The 12,689-nt window shown below is 36.3% G+C and overlaps 1 long non-coding RNA gene across 1 annotated transcript in view; it reads right to left on the reverse strand.

Moving 5' to 3' along the window:
* Positions 1–11,992, reverse strand: part of LOC116742318 — a 31,892-nt gene extending 19,900 nt beyond the window's left edge. The window contains exons 1-2 of the long non-coding RNA XR_004346430.1: positions 11,813–11,992; positions 357–364 (exon numbers count right to left, since the gene is read on the reverse strand). This is a non-coding gene — a long non-coding RNA (uncharacterized LOC116742318). The remainder of the gene's footprint in view (positions 1–356; positions 365–11,812) is intronic.
* Between the last annotated feature and the right edge of the window lie 697 nt (positions 11,993–12,689).

The following is a 12,689-nucleotide window of genomic DNA, read 5'->3' on the forward strand; positions in this document are numbered from 1 at the left end:
TATTTGAATTGCTTGTCAGGTGTGTTAGACAAGCTGACATAAATCTCATTTCACATTGACATTCTTCAACTAAGATCTAACAGCCTAAAACTACAGAGAGATGCTGCCCCAAGCACCACAAAACCTTAAGGCTTGGAATGTCTTCAAGAAAAGACAAAAAGGAGTGATGATTCATTTTCTTGACGGTTACCAAGAATGATGCAGTGTCTTTAGAAGTCTGACAACTGGCTGCCCCGTAGAGGCCTCCAAAGTATTCCTTGCAAATACTCAATTATGCTTCTCAGAATAGGTCTTGCTTTAGAAAATTTAATAGATGAACTTCTGTCTAAAAATAGTTTGCTCACCACCCTCACCACCCCCCATTCTGGCTGATCTAAATAACAGAGAGTCTTTCAAAGCGCAGAAAGGATGCTAGAGAGAGCAAATCCTGGCATAAAAGGTTAAAAATAAAAGTCATTATGTATGAAATAAATCTATCCTAATTTTCCTCATCTCTATTTTCTGTTCTTTCACTTGGTTCCTAGGCATGATTTTATATATATATGTGTGTGTATGTATCTTTTTTTTAACACTTTCTCTTCTTTTGTCCCAGGTGTCCACCTCTTATTCTATGTAATGTAAGTTGTCCTCCCTCTCTTTTCCTTAACTACTCCCGTTCATCAGTGAGATTTCAGTCAGTGCTTAGTGGGATTTTATCCTCAACCTTGATCCCAATAGTACACTTGATATTAAAGGAAGGGTTAATTGACATGAGTGTTGTATCTATTTATCCTTGAGGCATGAAGGATTGACAAGGCATTACACAGAGTCCTCACAAACGGGTTTTCTTGTAAGAGATGAGGTAGGTAGTAGAGATAATTCATACCAAGTACCAAATATGTGTAAGTAGTTTTCTATATATTCATCTAAAATAAGTTTCAAAATAATACTGTGAAGTAAATTCTGTCACCCTCTCACAACTGTTATGGTGGATAAAACTGAAACTCAACTAAGTGGCATAGGTCTGAGAGAGTCCAAATCCCAGGCATGAGGGAGATCTCTTTTTGCTAGAAGGCAAATTGCGTCTAGTGTCAGGGATGGTGTGTTAAACTTAGTTCCCACTGCAGGAGAGAGCTTTTGAATGAAAAAAAAAAAAAAAAGTTCAAAGCAATGAGTCCAAATATACGCTTTGTCCCTGGCTCATCTTTGCTCATGCTGCTGAAGCCCCTGGTTTCAAATACAGCATCAATCCTGTGAATGGAGATGTTATGGAATAAAAAAAATATGGTCTAGTTGGAAATAATTGCTATACATTTGCTCATTGCTCAAGACTATAAAGGGATTGCAGATTCAAGTTAATGCAAATGGTGGAAGCCCTGATTAGCAGATGTGGGCCCTGCTGAGGCAGAGGTATGTGGGCCCTGCAGAGTGCTAGAATCTGGGTGAAGTTATGGTGAAGGTGTCATCTACCTACTTTTCCTATAGTCCCTGTTCTATTTGTAGTGACAGTCAGCTTTCATACAAAAACCCTTTCTGGTACATGTTTCAAATTTCACCTGCACCAAAAATGCTCGGGCTTCAGCAAAGCAGGAATAGTAGTCCCCATTTGACTGATGAAAAAAATTATATCCAGAGAATTTTAAAGTCTTCATAAAAGTATCGAAATGTGAAACCGTGATCCAAATAGAGAAGTCCTGGCCACAAACATATTGTGCTTTCCACATTACGCAAAAGGAGAGCATAATAAAAGAGGACTTATTAAATTAAATTTAAAATCATATCCTTGATATATAAAAAAACAAAAGGAAAATGGCAGGTGTGAATCTAGCTATATAAATAATAATGTTAAATGTGAATGGATTAAACACCCGAATCAAAAGTAAAATATGTCAGACTGAAAATATGACCCAACTATATGCAGTCTACAGGAGATATACTTTAGGTTTAAGAAGACAAACAGATTGAAAGAAAAAAGATTTTTAAAAAGCTAGCATTCAATCAGCAACCATAGATAAGCTGGAATGGCTATATTAATATCAGACAAAATACACTGTAAAAGAAAAAATGTGATAAGAGACAAGATGGACATTCTATAATGATAAAAGAGTAAATTCATCAGGAAGACATAACAAATACAAATATCTATGCACCTAACAATAGAGCCCTCAAAATGTGAAACAAAACTAACAGAATTGAAAGGATAAATAGATAGTTCAATAATAATAATTAGGGATTTCACTTCCCAACTTCAGTAGCTAGAACAACTAGATAGATTTACATGCATATAGAAGACTTAAATAAAACTATAAAACAATTGGATCTAATAAACATTTTTAGACCAGTCCACCCAGTAACAGTGGAATATAACTTCTCCCCAAACACGTATAGAACATTCTCCAAGATAGTCTATATGCTAAACAATAAAACAGGTCTCAGTCAATTTAAAAGGATTGACATAAAGTGTGTTCTCAGTGGAATGAAATTAGAAACCAATAACAGAAGGAAATTTGGAAAAAATCACAAATATATGGAAATACAATAATACACTACTAAATAACTAATTGGACATTGAAAAATTAACAAAGGAAACTAGAAAGTATTTTGAGATGGATGAGAATAAAAATATGCCAGAAATTAAGAGATGTAACAAAACAGTGCTTATAGGAACATTTATAGCTGTAAACACCTATGTTAAAAAAATAAAGATCTTAGGTCAATAGCCTAAACTTAAGAAGCTAGAAAAAAAAAGAGCAAAATAAATCCATAGTCAGCAAATGGAAGGAAAAAATAAAGAACAGAATAGGAATCAGTGAAAAGAAAATGGAAAAACAAAAGAGAAAAACAATGAAACCAGATGTTGGGTCTTTGAAAAGATCAACAGAGTTGAAAAACCTTTAGTGAGATTGACCAAGAAAAGCACAGGTAAGACTCAAATTACTAAAATCAGGAATAAAAAGGGGATATTACTATTGGCTTTACAGGAAAAAAAAAAGATTATAAGGGAATATTGTAAACAACTGTTTACCAACAAATTAGGTAAGTTAGATGAAATGGACACATTTTTAGAAAAACACAAATTACCAACATCAACTGTATACAATCTGAATACAGCTACAACAGGAAAAGACATTGAATTAGTAACAATTTTTCATGAAGAAAAGCCCATGGTCAAAGGTCTTCACTAGTGAAGTTCATCAAACATTGAAAGAAAAATTAATACTGATCCTTTATAAACTCTTACAAAAAATAGAGGCAGAAATACTTCCTAATTCATTCCATAAGGTAAGTATTACTTAGGTATCAAAACCAGATAAGACATTTCAAGAAAAGAAAACTACACACCAATATTCATTACTAATATAGATGCAGAAACCCTCAACAAAACTAGCAAATCAAATCCATAGACATATAAAAATGATTATACACCAGGACCAAGTAGGACTTATCCCAGAATGCAAATCAGTTCAACATCTGAAAATTAAGCAGTGTAATACACTACATTAATAGAATTAAAGACAAAACCCATACGATCATCTCAATGTACACAGAAAAATCTTTTCCATAAAATCCAACACCTTTTAATGATAAATACACTTAACAAAATAAGAATAGAAGGAACTTCCTCAACTTGATAAAGAGCATTTATTAAAAATTTACAGGGCTTCCTTGGTGGCGCAGTGGTTGAGAGTCCGCCTGCTGATGCAGGGGTCACGGGTTCGTGCCCCGGTTCGGGAAGATCCCACATGCCGCGGAGCGGCTGGGCCCGTGAGCCATGGCCGCTGAGCCTGCGCCTCCAGAGTCTGTGCTCCACAACGGGAGGGGCCACAACAGTGAGAGGCCCGCGTACCGCAAAAAAAAAAAAAAAAAAAAATTTACAGTTAACATCATATTTAGTAGTGAAGGACTAGATGATTTTCCCCTAAGATTTAGAATTAAACAAACATGTATACTTTCATCCCTTTCATTCAACATTGTAGTACTAGAGATTCTAGTCAGAGTAATTAAGCAAGAAAAATAAATAAAATACATTCATATCAAAAAGTAAGAAGTAAAACTATCTCTATTTGCAGAAGACTGATTTTATATTTAGATAACTAAAAAAATCAGCTAAAAATCGAATCTATTTCAGCTAATAAATGAGTGCTTTAAGATCACTAATATAAGCTCTATATAAGAAACAATTCTATTTCTAAACACTAGTAATGAACAATCCAAAAATAAAATTAGAAAACAATCCCATAGCCTCAAAAAGAATAAAATGTTTAGGATTATATTTAATAAAAAAGAATAAAATACTTAGGACTACAACTTAAAAAGGGAACATAAGATTTTTACACCAAAAATTATAAAACACAGCTGAAAAAAAAAAGATTTAGATAAATGAAAAGTTTTCCCATATCCATGGGTCAGAATATTTAATATTTTTAAGACGGCAATATTCTTCAAAGTAACCTACAAATTCAATGCAATCCATATGATCATTGTAGCTGACATTTTTTGAAGAAATTTATAATATTTATATGGAAATGCAAGAGACCCAGAATAGCCAAAACAATCTTGAAAAAGAACAAAGTGGGAGAACTCACACTTCCTACCTCAAAACTTATTATAAAGCTACAGTAATTGAGACAATGTGATACTGGCATACAGAAAGATAAATAGATCCAGGGAATAAAATTGAGAGTCCAACAACAAACCCTTCAATTTATGGCCAACTAATTTTTAACAAGGGTGCCAAGATAATTCATGTGGAAAAAAATATTCTTTTTGACAAATGGTGCTATTGGATAGTTATACTCAAAAGAATAAAGGTGGACCCCTACTTCACATAATACACAAAAATTAATTCAAAATGGATCATGAACCTAAAGGTAAGAGCTAAAACTATAAACTCTTAGAAAAAAACATAGAAGTAAATCTTCATGATCTTGGGTTAGGCAATGACTTCTTAGATATAACACAAAAAGCACAAACAATAAAAGAAAAAGTAGATAAACTGGACTGCATTAAGTTAAAAAATTTTTGAGCATTAAAGCACACCATCGGGCTTCCCTGGTGGCGCAGTGGTTGAGAATCTGCCTGCCAATTCAGGGGCATGGGCTCGAGCCCTGGTCTGGGAAGATCCCACATGCTGCAGAACAATTAGGCCCGTGAGCCACAACTACTGAGCCTGCGTGTCGGGAGCCTGTGCTCCACAAGAAGAGAGGCCGCGATAGTGAGAGGCCTGCGCACCATTGTGAAGAGTGGCCCCCACTTGCCCCAACTAGAGAAAGCCCTCACACAGAAATGAAGACCCAACACAGCCAAAAATAAATAAATAAAATAAAAAAAAAAAAAAAAAAAAGCACACCATCAAGAAAGTGAAAAAACAACCCAGAGAATGGAAAAATATATTTGCAAATCATATATCTGACAACAGACTTGCATCATGAATATATAAAGAACTCTTACAACTCAACAACAAAAAGACAACACAAATAAAATATAGACAAATAATCTGAATAGACATTTCTCCAAAGTAGATATACAAATGGCTAACAAACATGACAAGATGCCTAACATCATCAGTCCTTAGGGGAATGCAAATCACAACCACAATGAGTCACCACTCAACTCCCACTAAGATTGCTATAATCAAAATGACATACAATAGCAAGTGTTAGCAAAAATGTGGAGAAATTAGAACCCACAAAGATTGCTGATGAGAAGGTAAAGTGATGTATCTCCTTTGGGAAATAGTTTGACAGTTTCTCAAAATGTTAAACACAGAGTTATCATATGATCCAGCAATTCCACTATAGCAAAATGGAAATATGTACAAACAAGAACATGTACATGAATGTTTATAGCAGCAACATTATTCATAATAGCTCCAAAGCAGAGCAACCCAAATGTCCATCAACTGAGAAATAAATAAGTAAATAAAATATGATATATCTATATAAGAAATATTATTCGGCAATAAGAAGGGATGAAGCTCGGATACTTGCTACAACATGGATGATTCTTGAAAACATTATGCTAAGTGAAAGAATTCAGTCATGAAAGGCCACATATATTAAGATTGTATCACATTTAATGGTAAGAATAGGCAAATCTATAGATAAAGAAAGTAGACTGGTAGTTGCTTAGGGCACGGGGAGGGGGGAAGGAATCAGGGGGGACTGCTGATGGGTCCAGAGTTTCCTTTAAGGAGAATAAAAATGTTCTAAGATTAGATTATTGATGATCGTACAACTCTGTGACTATACTAAAAGCCATCGAATTGCACACTTTAAATAGGTGACCTGTTTAGTACATGAATTATATTTCAATAGAGTTGTTTATAAAACCATGTTTTGACTATTAACTATTCATTCATCTTTTTTTTTCAATGAATAATTATTAAGTACCAAATATCTGCCAGAAATAACAAAGGAAATACATCACAGTTCATGCCATCATGGAACGTGGAGTCTAGTTGGGGAGACCATTCTATCATCTTCAAAAATCACAGAAATAAATGTAAATTGACTACTGTGCTAAATGCTGAGAAAGATAACTGGTACTATGAAAATATATAAGTAGAACTGTCGAATAGAACATTCCGTGATGACAGAAATGTTCTGTATTTTTTCTGTCCATTGCAGGAGTGACTAGTGTGGCTAGTGTGACTGAGGAACTAAATATTTAATTTAATCAATTTAAATTTAAATGGCTACATTGTGGATGGTGGCTACCATATTGTATACCACAGAATAGAAAATTAAATGTGCTATCGTCTGTGAAATCATGGAAATTTTCTCTGAAGTGACACTTGACAAATGCAAGAGCATTCCAAATGAAGAGAAGAGCACAGGCAAAGCCTTTGAGATGGAACCAAGCAGTGCACACTGTAAGAACTGAAGAAGACTAGTGGATCTGGAGTTGACAGAGGAGGCAGAGCACTTAGAGCATGGCTGGAAATAAGGGTTAGGTTGTCAGTACCATACAGAACTCTGAGTGCATATTTAGGAATGATGGGCCTTATGCTAAAAGCTGTAAGAGCTAGTGAATTACTTTTACTCAGGGTGTGATTAATCAAATTTCGACTCAAAACCTTTACTGAATTGACTGTGTATGTAACAGACTGTGGGCATGCATAGCAAGAGGGGATGTTGAAGACCAATAGGGAAGTTCTGCCTTGGTGCAGAAGAAAGTTGGTAGTGGCTTACCCTAGGGTGTGGCAAAGAAGATGGGAAGGAAACAGTAAGACGCAAAGTTCAGCTTCCAGGTTTGCAGACTCTGAGTAGGAAGGAGCCAAGGTCTTGCTTGGATGTGTCCATTCCACTGTAGCCTGAGGTGTCTGGGGCAAAACTGAAAACTCAACCTGCATCTGGTCTGGAAAGCAACCTGCTTAAAACCTTCTTATTTTACAGGTTTCCATAAATGGAATGTCATGGAAGGCACCCACTTAGAAATTATGCTAGTTGTTTCTGTGAATATAGGAGGATGCTGGAGAAGACTTTGTTTACTATGGGAAGAATCACTTAATGATCTCTTTGCTTATGATCCAGGGAAAAGTATAATAGGACTTGAGGATCTTCTCCTTTAGCAAAATTATATTTTCTAATTCTCTTAGGAATGCCGACACCTGAGAAGGTGATAAATGGAGTATTTCCTGCCGTATCAATAAACAAAGGATGTCACAGTCATCAAGGATTGCAGCCCTCCAACGTGAGCCCTGAGCTGAGGAAACTCAGGGGTGAAAAGAATGCCTGCCATCTAGCAGCCATTAGACTGCAGTCACGCCCTGTGGTGAGCCTGGAGGAAACTCAGAATGTATCAGAATACTGGCCCCAGATAGCTGAGGTGCGTATCAAAGGAATGATTTCAATGGGTCCAGACTCTTGCCTCTTCCCATATACAGAAAAGCGTTAAATTCCTTAACTTGAGATATCTGGCTTTCTTTCATTAACAATAATCTTTTGACGTTCCGACCACCTGTCCTTTGTTGCAAAACTCCTGTGTATCCTGGCTCATCCCCTCGCCTCCTGGGAGCAGTTTCTCAGAGCTATCTGAAACGCTGTCCCCCAGGCTGCAGTCCTCATTTTGCCCCAAATAAAACTTAACTCGCTCTCACATTGTACATTTTTTTTAAGTTAACAAAGGGAACGAACCCATTTTCCCAAGGAGCCCATGGCAAGGAGAAGGACCAAGTCTCAAACCATTCTTTCAGAGGTTCAAACTTCAGAAAACCAAGAGTGGCTCTCACCAAAAGTGACGGAGAAGCAATAGGACCATGAGTGAAATTATTATGAAGAAATTTTAAGAAGTAAATAAATGCAGAAGGCTGACTGCTTCCATGAATCAGCAAGGGAAACCTAGGAACAAAGTTTCTGAAGTTTGAATTAGTTTCGATGGATCCCATCCCAACTCTCCCAAAAGGATCATGACAAAGTTTGTTGATTAATCAAATGAGCTTTAACTTTGTAAGGGAACCTTGGCTGGTATTGTGTACAACTCTTTTGACTGCCCATGTGTGGTATCATCTATCCGGGAAGCTGGCTGGAGCGTTATATGCACTTAGCGCCTTAGCATGAATATGTTAAGAAAGTCTTCACTCTCGACCAGGATTTCTCAACTCTGGTACTACTGTACTGACATCTGGGGCCACATAATTCTTTGTTGTCAGGGCTGCCCTGTGTATTGTAGGATATTTAGGAACATTCCCCGCCTCTACCCACTAGATGTCAGTAGCACCACCCCAGTTGTGACAATTAAAAATGTCTCCACATATTATCAAATGTCCCCTGGGGGGCAAAATTGCCCTGGTTGATAACCATAGCTCTGGATACTGTCTTTTCCTCAAAGAGAACTGGGACCAAATACTTATGATCTTATAGAGGTCCCCAGGCCAGTGTGAGACAACATCTATTTTGACTGAGGGAAGAAAAAAGAGGGTTTGGAACAGCAAAGGAACAGAAATGTAAGTAACTGATTAGAAAACAATGTGAAAATTGTTGAAACAGCATGAACAAGCCACGGTAGAATCACAGCACCAGGAGTGATTGATTCTGCCTTGGGGGGAGAGGTAGCTATAGGAACGGCTTAGCAGGGGATGTGAAATTTGATTTGGACCAAGAAAGCTGAGTGGGTAAGGAGGGAAAGGCATTGCAGTCTGGAAGAAAAAGGAGCAAAGGTGTGGAGTTGTGTGAATTGCAGGCAGAAGGGTGCATAGGGAGGGGATAAGGAAAGCGGTGGCAAGTAACGAAGCTGAGAAGGCCTATTTTTTGCAGTTTTTAAGTCTCCTGTATGCATAACATGAAGTTTGTATCAGACCTTGCTTATGCAGTTTACCCTGGCTTGGAAAAAAAAAAAATCAAAACTAGAGGGGACCTTTAAGTCCATTTTATAAAATCAAGAAAATCCAGAGAAGGAGATCAACATAAGAAGGGTTTTTCCTCTTTGAATTTCTGCCTGAGAGCAGAAAGGATTTTTTTTTTCTTTCTTTCTTCCTGATCCCCTGAGAAATTTAAAATCCTCTTGAGCAGAATGCTTGCTAGGGCATAGGAGAAAGTAATTTTAATTGTCTGTTTCCAATTTGTACACAGGGAATTCATTTGTATGAATGTTTCTCATTTATTTAAATCTGATGGTGTTTTCAATTTGGGTAATTCTTTAAGTGAATGATGATAGATGCATGTACGTTTCTCCCCCTCTTAGAAGCAGTCACACGTGAAGTTATTTGAAGATAGAGAAAATAATGATAGGCTTAGAAAATTGTCAGTCATTCTGGATGTAGGCAAAGCCTCACTTCAAATAGTAACATAGATCTCGACCCTTTAAGTGAAGATGATGGCTGTTACCAGGTATTGAAAGTCTGCAAGACAGTACTCATTTAAAGGCTTTACATGTCTTATATCGTTGATTCCAACAACCATCTCTTCAGATAGATAGTATTAAAATTCTCACATTGTAAATGTGGGTACTGAGGTTTGTCTAGATTAAGCAACAAGTCCCAGGTCACAAAGTAATCAGTGGAAAAGCTGGGATTGAATCTGGGGTCTGTAGATTTCAACATCTGTAATTTTAACCCTGACTCTACACTGTTTTTTTTTCCTGCTCCATAAATTTATCTGAATATACTCTGACATGTTTTATGTTAGAAAATTGGTACAATTATATAGTGTACAGCATTACTATCTACGGAGAAAATATCACACTTTTCTAAAAGGCGAGGGCCATGTCTGTTTATTTTCTTTGTACTCCACAATGCATAATATACAGTCAGGTATTTAGTATGTGTTCATCAAATATGATTGATAGACAAAGAATTCAAATATTGCAAACATCAGGGTGTAGAACTTAGAAAACTCTTTGGAATACATTTGGCTCTTTATCATGTCACCACCATTCAAAAATAAAGTGAATAATCCATTATACTGTTGGAGTCTTATCATGTGCTCTCATAAAACTCACTTCTCTTTTTCCTCCTCCAAATGCTGTGAGGTAAGCATTTTACAGATGAGAAAATTGAGAGTATAGGAAGTGTGTGGCGCGACCTAGTCCACGTTTAGATCATAAGTACGTTTAGGACCCCAAGATTTTAGGTTGTAGCTTTTTAGTTGGGAAGGGGTCGCCAAGATATGTATTTAAAAAAGAAGTAAAATGAGGCTAGCAATCTAGTGAAGCATTTTGAAGACAAATGTTGACTCTCTATGTCGAAACAAAGATTTGTAGTGACTGGAAGACTGAAAAGAATTTAGTAGTCAATGCAACATTTTAAGGAATGACTTTTGGTACAGGATGGAGAATATGGTAACTGGTTGAGAGTAAGCTGTAAGAGGCAGGACAAAAAAACAAGTCATAGAGGTGAAGCTTTGGTTTTTTTTATTATTATTATTTTTAAATTGAAGTACAGTTGATTTACAATATTATATTAGTTTCAGGTGTACAACATAGTGATTCAGTATTTTTATAGGTTATACTCCATTTAAAGTAATTATAAAATACTGGCTACATTCCCTGTGCTGTGCAATAGATCCTTGTAGCTTATTTATTTTATACTTGCAGTTTGTACCTCTTAATCCCCTACCCCATTTTGCCCTTTCTCCCTTCCCTCTCCCCAACAGTAACCACTAGTTTGTTCTCTATATCTGTGTCTGTTTTGTTATATTCATTCATTTTATTTTTTAGATTCTACACAGAAGTGATAACATACAGTATTTGTCTTTCTCTGTCCGACTTATTTCACTAAGCATAATACCATCCAGGTCCATCCATGTTGTTGCTAATGGCAAATTTTCATTCTTTTTTTGTGGTTGAGTACTATTCCATTATATATATATCTTGGCTATTGTAAATAATGCTGCTACGAACATTGGAGTTCATGTATCTTTTTGAATGAGCGTTTTCATTTTCTTTGGATATATACTCAGGCATGGGATTGCTGTATCATACAGTAGTTCTATCTTTTAGTTTTTTTTCATACTATTTTCCATAGTGGCTGCACAAATTTACATTCCCACCAACAGTGCACAAGAGATCCCTTTTCTCCGCAGCCTCGTCAACATTTATTATTTGTGGTCTTTTTGATAATTGCCATTCTGACAGGTGTGAGGTGGCAGCTCATGTGTTGGTATTTCTTTTGTAAATAAAGTTTTATTAGAGCACAGTCACACCCACTCATTTAAGTAATGTCTATGGATGCTTTCACCCTACCATAGCAAAATTGTGGCAGCAAAGACCATCTGGCCCACAAAGCCTAAAATGTCAACTATGTAGCCTTTTACAGAAAAGCTTTGTCAACCTCTGGTTTATAGTAAATGAGTATTGTGCTCTGCTCCCTTGAGCAGCTCAAGATAAAGTTCACGTGGTTTTGATTTGCATTTTTCGGATGATTAGCGATATCGAGGATCTTTTCATGTTGCCTATTGGCCACCTGTATGTCTTCTTTGGAAAAATGCCTATTCGGGTCTTCTGCCCATTTTTTAACTGGGTTGTTTGTCTTTTTGATATTGAGTTGTATGAGCTGTTTATGTATTTTGGATATTAGCCCCTTATTGGTCATAATTTGCAAATATATTCTCCCATTCAGTAGGTTGTTTTTTCATTTTGTCAGTTGTTTCCTTTGCTGTGCAAAAGCTTTTAAGTTTAATTAGGTCTCATTTGTTTATTTTTGCTTTTGTTTCCTTTGCTTTAGGAAACAGATCCCCCAAAAATGGTGCTATGATGATTTATGTCAAAGAGTGTTCTCCCTATGTTTTATTCTAGGATTTTCATGGTTCCAGTCTTACATTTAGGTCTTTAATCCATCTTGAGTTTATTTTTGTATATGATGTGAGAAAATGTTCTAATTGCATTCTTCTACATGTAGCTGTTCAGATTTCCCAGCACCACTATTGAAGAGACTGTCTTTTTCCCAGTGTATAGTCTTGCATCCTTTGTCATAGATTAATTGACCATAAGTATGTGGTTTATTTCTGGGATCTCGATTCTGATCCATTGATCTGTGTGTCTGTTTTTGTGCCAGTACCATACTCTCTTGATTACTGTAGCTTTGAAGTATAGTCTGAAGTCAGGGGGTGTTATACCTCCAGCTTTGTTCATTTTTTCTCAAAACGGCTTTGGTTATTTGGGGTCTTTTGTGGTTCCATATAAATTTTAGGATTATTTGTTCTAGTTCTGTGAAAAATATCATGGGTATTTTGATACTAATTGCATTATATCTGTAGATTGCCTTAGGTAGT

This window comes from Phocoena sinus, chromosome 17 (assembly GCF_008692025.1).
Source record: "Phocoena sinus isolate mPhoSin1 chromosome 17, mPhoSin1.pri, whole genome shotgun sequence".
In the NCBI taxonomy this organism is placed as follows: Eukaryota; Metazoa; Chordata; class Mammalia; order Artiodactyla; family Phocoenidae; genus Phocoena; species Phocoena sinus.